The sequence below is a fragment of the Artibeus jamaicensis genome, unplaced genomic scaffold (genome assembly GCF_021234435.1).
Source record: "Artibeus jamaicensis isolate MK-2021 breed Jamaican fruit bat unplaced genomic scaffold, CSHL_Jam_final contig_387, whole genome shotgun sequence".
NCBI classification, from domain to species: Eukaryota; Metazoa; Chordata; class Mammalia; order Chiroptera; family Phyllostomidae; genus Artibeus; species Artibeus jamaicensis.
Genome location: NW_026521812.1, coordinates 33,839,200 through 33,846,790, shown reverse-complemented (window position 1 = coordinate 33,846,790; position 7,591 = coordinate 33,839,200).

The following is a 7,591-nucleotide window of genomic DNA, read 5'->3' as shown; positions in this document are numbered from 1 at the left end:
ATCTATGTGTACATATATTAAATGCATATATTTAAATGACAAATTTTGGTTATGAAATATTTTAAAAGATTCTAGATGTATACACATATCTGTTGATTTATAAATTATATTTGATAGCATTTATAAGAACAGCTAAATTTGTCATATAGGATTCTATGTAATGGGTAAGTATCAACTCAATCCTCACATCACCTATGAAGCAGAAGCTATTTTTTTTTTTACTTTATTTTAAAGACACAGAAAAGTAATTTTGCCAAATTACATTATTTAGCAAGTGAGGAAGGGAAGATTTAGACCTCAGTGATTACATTCCAGAAGTACACACTTAGGTATGAATTGCATGAATGTTATACAATATACACAAAAACATAACTTAAAATAATGAAATATAAATATGAAAATATCTCCTGTTAGCTTTTTACAAACTGGAGTGCGTCATTTTATGCACCCCAGTTTGGAAAATACTGATTTATTAAGAAATTTGATCTCAACTTTTAACAATACTGATGCTATATTTAGGTGTATTTTGAGTTTATTCCTTTATGAAACAAGAGAAAAGTAGAACTTTTATTTCCTCCAAAGGTTTTGTTGACTACACTCTAAAGATCATCTTTGGAAAGAAAATATGAAAATTAGTAGCAAACTGTCAAAAAAAACACATTAAAGAATCAGTAAGCTGGTTTAAAAGCCATCTGTGTATTTATCAAATATGTTTATATAATAAACCTTCTTTGTAGGAGGTAAGCTGTGTTTTCAGGAGTGGTTTTATCTTCATTTTCTGACTTACTAAAAAAAGTATTCTTACCCTCTGAAGAAATGCTTTACTATCAGGTTTAGGAAAATTTTTTAAAAGCAGTAATTAAATATTTATATTTATTACATAATCCTTAGCACTATAGAAACAGGAAAAAATGTTTTTGTTTAGTTTAAAAATTCATACTTGAAAGGAATTTTCAGATAATGTACTAGATTTGTTCAATTGTAATTGTAATGTTCAAGTGTAATGTCTAATATTTGTTCAATTTCTACTTTAAACAAAAAACATGAGTTTTAGCTCCATTGCATATTTTCCTCCATGTTTACCCAGCCACAAGTAGACAGGTAATTTGTATGTCTCAGTTGGGGGTGTTTTGGAGCATGTTTCATTCATGATTTCAGAGAGGGAGGCAAATGAGATAAACAGGAGAAATCTCAGGGGCTAACTCTTCCTAGGCTGAATCTCCATTTAAAAAAGCATAAAATTATAATAAAAATTAAAAATGCACAAATTGCCTTCAAGTCATGTTTGTGGCTAGAGGAAAATAGCCTAACTTAATCAATCTTTTCAGTAAGAATTCTATTATTTATTGCAGACATGACAGGGAATCATTTTAGGTGTGGAATTTAGCTAGGAGACAAATGTCGACATGGAATTGCCGATTTAAATCATCAACTTCAGTCGTAATAGTCTTCATCCTGAAAGTATTTTCAACTAAAGCTGCTAATAAACAGAAGGGAAACTATTCAATTCCAAATGCTCTGACTCCGTATATTAACAATATTTAAAAGCAACACTTCAAAGCTTGAGAACATGTCATATTTCTCTACCCTTAGAAAAATTACTTTAATATAGCTTGCTTTGTTTATAACCATATTCATTTTCTAAAAATAAGGGTTACTCATGGAGAGGCAATTTTGTATAATTTGTGCATTTTCTATAATTTTTAAATGAACTTGCAGTGTAAGTCTGTCTAGTACATTTTCACGTACACCTAAGCTCACAAAGCTTAATATTAGGTTATATTTTCTTTGGAAGGTCTCAGAAGTTATCTTCTAGAAAAGGGAGACATACTAAGAGAAGCAAATTTTTTTTCAAAGATGTTTTAAATGGAATATATGTGTTTGATGAATATTAGATATAGGTTCATAAGAGACCACAGAATTAACCTACCGATTAAATGTTTCTGTGTTAACTATTCCTATGGCCAAGCTAAACTAGCTATGCACATTCTTTAGTTAAATACCATACTCTATCAGCAGCAAAATAATTCTAAAGCAAAGATTCAAAAACGTATACTTTTCTCATATTTTGAATTATTATAATAATTCAGAAAGATGAAATCTAGAAACTATCCAACCATACCAAATGTTTAGCCACTTACTGATAACATACAAATTTTTAAAAGCATGAATTAGAACATGATCTATTTTAGGTACTGATGTCAGCCAAAGGCAACATTCTATCTAAAAATGTTGCTACTCAGAATTTTCAGGGATTAGGTATTGTACTTTCAAAGCAAGCAGCCATATTTATATAATTCATAACCTAAACATTCCTTAACATTTACTTTTTAGAAGATTTTAAGAAGAAAATATTTTTAAGGGATAGTTCTTCTTTCCCAAAGAAGGCACATTCTCTTTTACTGTGTTACAATATATTATTTTTCCAAATGCTATTTGTATCCTGAAGCATTCAGAATTGAAAGCCCTAATTGGTTTATTTTAGGGTATATATTGTTAATTCTCAGTGCTGTGAGATTACACTAGTAGTGCCTTCCTTCTTGCATGTATTGTTTCAAAAATGCCTTCCACACCTTATAATTTACTTACTACAGAAATTGAATGCATTACTAATATAAAAATACAACAAATTATAAATTCCATTTAGGTCACAGATATTTGTTATATATCTAGTAAATGAGAGACAATATTTAAAAGCACTGGATTCATTTAAGCATGTCGTGTTGACTCATTAAATAATCTGCAGATATGGCCAATTCCTTAGCCTTTTGTTGCTAATGTACATTGGTTTATTGTCAAAAGCATAGCTATTTTTGCTAAGTATTATGTACTTTGGAGCTACAGAATGACCTATATAGCTGTCCCCAATTTAAACAGATTTTTCTAATTACTCTCAAATTTACCCTAGCTTGAGCTTCCAAATGCCTTAATTTTTTTTGTTTTAATCTAATTATTTGAATTGTAAGTACACCAGTTTTACCTCTGAGCACTATCTTAGTGGAATTACATTAAAAGTATGGACGTTTGTAACAGGATTGCTCATATTTTACTACTGTTCTTTTAGATCTTGTGATTTGCCATTTTCTTACTCTTTTACATTCTATTTGTCATGTCTTGGGCCAGAAGAAAAGAGAAAAATTTCTTTCAACAGGGGAAGAAGGGTCAATGCAAACAACTTAAAACAACTCAACAAGCAAATCACCATTTCTAAGGCCCAATTTTGTGTAACCCTTCAAAGGAAGTACCATGTGTTTACAGCAGAAGCAGTCTTCTTCCTAATCCATTCTCCCGAAACCATCCCAGCCCCATGCTGTCACTGTAACCAGTGAGATCCAGGGGCCTCTTGGGCTTCTGGCTGACTCCACAGGCAGAAGTGGAATGTGCTAGAGATTCACACAGCACCTTGAAGGGTCCCAGTGAAAACATGGGATTCTTATTCGTACAATGTTTTCTATTCTGACAGATCCAGGACACCAACATAAAACTTGGAAATTCTGAGAAAGACCATAGGCACAAGAGCCCACTGAAGCCAGGGCCTGGAATGGGGGCATAGCTTATTATATCGAAGAGTGATAAACCTATGTAAGGCTTGCCCTCTCTTTTTATTCAAGTTCTTCAATAACTGTCTTTCATTTGTAATATAGTTGAGTGACTTGAATAAATCACAAGTACTTATTTCTCTAACTTTTATCCTCTTTCATCATTGCAATTAATACTGAACAGTTCCTCTTTTCACTTGAGTTTTAGCTTCGACCTTCAGGTCAAAGTGTGTTTTCCCCTAAAGCACTTAAATATAATGCAAACTAAGCAATTTTAAGCATAGTTAAAATGAATTCCTTATAAACGTCCTGCTTTAATTAACCTTACATAATCCCTCTCTTTGAAAAATATTCCATAATGTTCATGACTCTAGATTTCAGTTCTTACATGGCTGAGTTTAGCCAAAATTATGAAATAATAGTTATTAAAGCTATAACATATGGAGTGCAGTTAATGCCCCAATGTTGTGCTAAAAGTTTTAAAATCAAATTATTTTTATTTTCATTGCCATATATTTTTTTATAACCACCAAACTTAGTCAATTGATTTATTCATTCAACAAACATTATTTTAATTATTTTTTGGTGCAACACACCAATCTATATCTGAGTACATATCACGTAACAGTACGGGAGAGAAGATGATGTACCTTCACTTCCGTCACGACTCATTTGGGCTGCCTTGCTCCCAACTTCTTGTTTTTTTCTTTACATTTCCATATAAATTGTAGATTGTCTGTCATTTTTTATCATGGAGGGAAATCCATGATAACTTAATTCATTTCATCTGCTTTTAATTATTTCATCTGCTTTAGGTGTTCTATGGTCTTTCTAGGTTTTTAGGTTTCTGGGACAGCTTTGAAAAGGTATGCCTTACTAGGAACTTTCTATATCACCAACATTCAGATACGTGAAATCTACTGGCATAAAATTGTCCACACAAAGCATTTGTTGTTCATTTATATCTGAAAAATCTGTAGTGAGTCACCCTGTTTCTTTCCTGATATTGGCATATAGATTTTTCTTTTCTATCAATGAATTTATTTTTAGTTTATTAATCTCCTTTATTTTATATTTAGTTTTAATTTTTTAATTTTTGGCAGTCTAGTAGAAATTTTATTGATATTTTCAAAAACCTAATTTTGGTCTAAGTATTTTATCTGTTTAGTTTTAAATTTAATAGATTTCTGCTCTTGTAATTATTATTTTATTGCTTCCTTTTGAGTTTGGTTTGCTATTCCATTTCTACCCTCTAATACTGTTAGGTCATTGATTTGAGGTTTTTCTTTTCTGATATAAATATTTGAATCTACTCATTCATTTTGCACACTATTGCAGCCAACAAATTTTCATTTTTCTTCATTTTTAATATTTTTAATTTATTTTGAGATTGTTTGATTCATGTTCACACTAATTTAATTTTCAAATACTTTGCTATTTCAGTGCTTTCTTATTGATTTTTTATTTTATTGTAGTGGTGATGCATATTTATGACCTATTTGTTATATTTATAAAGAAGTGTGTTATGGTCTATCTTGGTGAATGTGCATATGAGAAGAATTCATATTTTAGTTAGTGGTAGGGGTATTCTGAAATGTTAATTGAGTCAATTTCAGTTGATATTATATCTTTTATACTTCCACTTATTTCCTATTTACTTGTTTTATTAATTAATGATGGGGTAATGCAACATGTCTATCATTTTGAAGTAACCTCTTTCTCTTTTCTCCTCTGTCAATTTTACTTTATAAACTTTCAAACTCTGCTATTGGAGGAACACTTAGTCTGCATTTGTGTATTATGATTAATTATTAATATTATCAATTAGTTTGATCCTTTATAATTATGACTTTTCTTTATTTATACATGATACAATATTTTGTTATGAAATCTAATTGCTCTCCTATTAATAGTCACTTCAGAATTTTTCAAGTTTCTTTTTGTATACTATATATTTTCTATTATTTTGCTTTTTCTGTGTATTTATATTTACAGTGAATATATATATTTATAGTGTACATTTGACTCAATCTTTTCTTAAAATTTACTATTTCTACCTCTTTAATTGGGATGTTTAGACCACTTACATTCATCACTGTTACAAATAAAATTAGCAGATTTTTGCTTTTATTTCTTTTGAGTTAATATTTAGCATTTGTTTTATCTTTATTATTGGTTTATTAGCTATACCTCTTTTATTTTTTATGGTAATTCTGCAGTATTTACTATATACCTTTAACTTATCATAATCTACTATTCTGTGACACTACATTTTCCCCATGATATGTGCATTTTTACAAGAGCATGCTTTCATTTCTTCCCCTTTCCCTTTGTTTTTCTACCATGTAACTACATAGTTTGCTTGTACATGTATTGTACAACCTGGAAGAGTCAAAGAGACTTTTAAGAAAAATAGAAAGTAATACTGACTTTATATTTACTTAGATATTTATTATTCCTGGTGCTTTGACTTCCTTTATATTGATAAAAGTTTTCAAGTTATATCATTTTCTTTTTTTTTTTTAAGATTTGCTTTAGCATTTAAGACAACTAGTGGTAAAAAAGCCTTTTTCTCTATAAAAGTCTATTTTACCAAGTTGAGAGCTTCACTTTTAACAATTAGCACTATAGGTAAGGATGCCATTTCTTCATTTTTTGGCTTGCATCATATTTAATAAGATGTTTATGATTTTATAGTGTATCTGTAAATAATGTATGTTTTATCTTTTTAAAATTATTTTATTGTTGTTCAATTATAGTTGTCTACATTTACCCTCCACCAATGCCCCCACCTCAGCCATCCCTGCCTCTCTTTTATCTTGAGCTGCTTTCAGTAGTTTGATTATATTGTGTATTAGTGTTGTTCATTTTCTGTTAATTCTTATTAGACTATGTTGAGTTTTTGGATATGTGAGTTTATAGTTTACTTCAGATTTTGCAAATTTTATATTATTTATTCCTTGAGATATTTTTCTGACATCCCTTAATGTTTAACATCCCAATTATGTATGCTGAACTGCTTCTTATATCATCAGAAATCAATGAGAATCTATTTCTTTTGTCATTTTTTCTCTGCTATACTTTTGAATAGTTTATATTGCTTATCCTCCGAGTATACTGGTATTTCATTCTGCAGTGTCTAATCTACAATTAAAACTATCTATTTTTTATGTTTTAGATATTGTATGTTTACCTTATTATTTTTTTTCTTTTTATATCTTCTATTTTTTATCATGCTGGTTTTTTTCTAGTAAATCATTGAGTGCATTAATTTTATTTTTGAGAGTTTTGCCAACATAGCTTTTCATCTTTATTATTTTTGGATTTCAACTAAGTTGCTTCCTGGTCATCGCTTTATCTATTTTCCCCATTTCTACTAATTTTATTTGTGTTCTGAACTTAATGATTTTATAATAATGTGTTGAATTTTTGTTTATTTTTTAAATTATTTTTTATTGTTGTTCAAGTGTAGTTGTCTCCATTTTCACCACACAATACCCCCCAGCCACACCCTTCACCCCTCCATCCTACTCGATTTAGTTTTCTTCATGTGTCCTTTGTACTTGTCCCTTGATGACCCTTCCCCTGTTTTTCCTCATTATCCCTCTGCCCCCTCCCCTCTGGTTACTCTGTGAAATTTCTTTATTACTCTAAAGAAGGTTGGACTTTGAGCTTCCTGGTAGTAAAATGTTACATGCAGATTATATTGATAATTTCAAGGCATTTCCTTTGTGTTTTAGTTTTTATAAAATACTTTTAATTTTACTTTGAACCAAGTTTAGCTCTACAACTGAGGCATAACCTATCAGAGATGTTTACAAAAAGCTCCATTATTTCAAATAAATTTTCCACTCTTTCTGGTGACAGTTAAACGTTTTCCAAATCTGTTAATTCAGGTGATTATTATATATCCCCAAATTTTTCTGTGACTGTCCTTATAAATTTTTACATGATGTCTGCATTGATTGTTATTGTCAAAGATTAACAGGTTAGTGCTCCAGAAAGTTCCCTTTTTTATGCTGTGATGAGGAAATTTTTCCAGGCAGAAAATT